This window comes from Gnatocerus cornutus, unplaced genomic scaffold, assembly GCF_029298725.1.
Source record: "Gnatocerus cornutus isolate USDA-ARS CGAHR unplaced genomic scaffold, icGnaCorn1.1 ctg00000038.1, whole genome shotgun sequence".
Taxonomy (NCBI): Eukaryota; Metazoa; Arthropoda; class Insecta; order Coleoptera; family Tenebrionidae; genus Gnatocerus; species Gnatocerus cornutus.
The window spans coordinates 198340-201562 of record NW_028275387.1 but is presented as its reverse complement, the minus strand read 5'-3'; positions in this window follow the sequence as shown (position 1 = coordinate 201562).

The window sequence follows — 3223 nt, the reverse complement described above, 5'->3', positions numbered from 1 at the left end:
GAAAATCAGCGAGAAATCGTCGTTTTGCATCGAAATATGCGGTTTTCTCTAAGAATTTTGACGATTTCGTGCAGAATTCTGCTGTTTTCTTGCAATTCAGCCGTTGAATCTTCGTAAAAAGTCATGATTTTGTAGATTTCGTGCTCTTCTTTGCGAATTCAAGATAGAAAACAACGAAAATCAGCGAGAAATCGTCGTTTTGCATCGAAATATGCGGTTTTCTCTAAGAATTTTGATGATTTCGTGCAGAATTCTGCTGTTTTCTTGCAATTCAGCCGTTGGATCTTGGTAAAAAGTCATGATTTTGTAGATTTCGTGCTCTTCTTTGCGAATTCATGCCAGAAAACAACGAAAATCGGCGAGAAATCATCGTTTTGCATCGAAATATGCGATTTTCTGTAAGAATTTTGATGATTTCGTGCAGAATTCTGCTGTTTTCTTGCAATTCAGCCGTTGAATCTAGGTAAAAAGTCATGAGTTTGTAGATTTCGTGCTCTTCTTGGCGAATTCAAGCCAGAAAACAACGAAAATCGGCGAGAAATCGTTGTTTTGCATCGAAATATGCGGTTTTCTGTAAGAATTTTGATGATTTCGTGCAGAATTCAGCTGTTTTCTTGCAATTAAGCCGTTGAATCTTGGTAAAAAGTCATGATTTTGTAGATTTCGTGCTCTTCTTTGCGAATTCAAGCCAGAAAACAACGAAAATCGGCGAGAAATCGTCGTTTTGCATCGAAATATGCGGTTTTCTCTAAGAATTTTGATGATTTCGTGCAGAATTCTGCTGTTTTCTTGCAATTCAGCCGTTGAATCTTGGTAAAAAGTCATGATTTTGTAAATTTCGTGCTCATCTTTGCGAATTCAAGATAGAAAACAACGAAAATCAGCGAGAAATCGTCGTTTTGCATCGAAATATGCGGTTTTCTCTAAGAATTTTGATGATTTCGTGCAGAATTCTGCGGTTTTCTTGCAATTCAGCCGTTGAATCTTGGTAAAAAGTCATGATTTTGTAGATTTCGTGCTCTTCTTTGCAAATTCATGCCAGAAAACAACGAAAATCGGCGAGAAATCGTCGTTTTGCATCGAAATATGCGGTTTTCTGTAAGAATTTTGATGATTTCGTGCAGAATTCTGCTGTTTTCTTGCAATTCAGCCGTTGAATCTTGGTAAAAAGTCATGATTTTGTAGATTTCGTGCTCTTCTTTGCGAATTCAAGCCAGAAAATAACGAAAATCGGCGAGAAATAATCGTTTTGCATCGAAATATGCGGTTTTCTCTAAGAATTTTGATGATTTCGTGCAGAATTCTGCTGTTTTCTTGCAATTCAGCTGTTGAATCTTGGTAAAAAGTGATGATTTTGTAGATTTCGTGCTCTTCTTTGCGAATTCAAGCCAGAAAACAACGAAAATCGGCGAGAAATCGTCGTTTTGCATCGAAATATGCGGTTTTCTCAAAGAATTTTGACGATTTCGTGCAGAATTCTGCTGTTTTCTTGCAATTCAGCCGTTGAATCTTGGTAAAATGTCATGATTTTGTAGATTTCGTGCTCTTCTTGGCGAATTCAAGATAGAAAACAACGAAAATCGGCGAGAAATCGTCGTTTTGCATCGAAAAATGCAGTTTTCTGTAAGAATTTTGATGATTTCGTGCAGAAATCTGCTGTTTTCTTGCAATTCAGCCGTTGAATCTTGGTAAAAAGTCATGATTTTGTAGATTTCGTGCTCTTTTTTGCGAATTCAAGCCAGAAAACAACGAAAATCGGCGAGAAATCGTCGTTTTGCATCGAAATATGCGGTTTTCTGTAAGAATTTTGATGATTTCCTGCAGAATTCTGCTGTTTTCTTGCAATTCAGCCGTTGAATCTTGGTAAAAAGTCATGATTTTGTAGATTTCGTGCTCTTCTTTGCGAATTCAAGCCAGAAAACAACGAAAATCGGCGAGAAATCGTCGTTTTGCATCGAAAAATGCAGTTTTCTATAAGAATTTTGATGATTTCGTGCAGAATTCTGCTGTTTTCTTGCAATTCAGCCGTTGAATCTTAGTAAAAAGTCATGATTTTGTAGATTTCGTGCTCTTCTTTGCGAATTCAAGCCAGAAAACAACGAAAATCGGCGAGAAATCGTCGTTTTGCATCGAAATATGCGGTTTTCTGTAAGAATTTTGATGATTTCGTGCAGAATTCTGCTGTTTTCTTGCAATTCAGCCGTTGAATCTTGGTAAAAAGTCATGATTTTGTAGATTTCGTGCTCTTTTTTGCGAATTCAAGCCAGAAAACAACGAAAATCGGCGAGAAATCGTCGTTTTGCATCGAAATATGCGGTTTTCTGTAAGAATTTTGATGATTTCGTGCAGAATTCTGCTGTTTTCTTGCAATTCAGCCGTTGAATCTTGGTAAAAAGTCATGATTTTGTAGATTTCGTGCTCTTCTTTGCGAATTCAAGCCAGAAAACAACGAAAATCAGCGAGAAATCGTCGTTTTGCATCGAAATATGCGGTTTTCTCTAAGAATTTTGATGATTTCGTGCAGAATTCTGCGGTTTTCTTGCAATTCAGCCGTTGAATCTTGGTAAAAAGTCATGATTTTGTAGATTTCGTGCTCTTCTTTGCGAATTCAAGCCAGAAAACAACGAAAATCGGCGAGAAATCGTCGTTTTGCATCGAAAAATGCAGTTTTCTATAAGAATTTTGATGATTTCGTGCAGAATTCTGCTGTTTTCTTGCAATTCAGCCGTTGAATCTTAGTAAAAAGTCATGATTTTGTAGATTTCGTGCTCTTCTTTGCGAATTCAAGCCAGAAAACAACGAAAATCGGCGAGAAATCGTCGTTTTGCATCGAAATATGCGGTTTTCTGTAAGAATTTTGATGATTTCGTGCAGAATTCTGCTGTTTTCTTGCAATTCAGCCGTTGAATCTTGGTAAAAAGTCATGATTTTGTAGATTTCGTGCTCTTTTTTGCGAATTCAAGCCAGAAAACAACGAAAATCGGCGAGAAATCGTCGTTTTGCATCGAAATATGCGGTTTTCTGTAAGAATTTTGATGATTTCGTGCAGAATTCTGCTGTTTTCTTGCAATTCAGCCGTTGAATCTTGGTAAAAAGTCATGATTTTGTAGATTTCGTGCTCTTCTTTGCGAATTCAAGCCAGAAAACAACGAAAATCAGCGAGAAATCGTCGTTTTGCATCGAAATATGCGGTTTTCTCTAAGAATTTTGATGATTTCGTGCA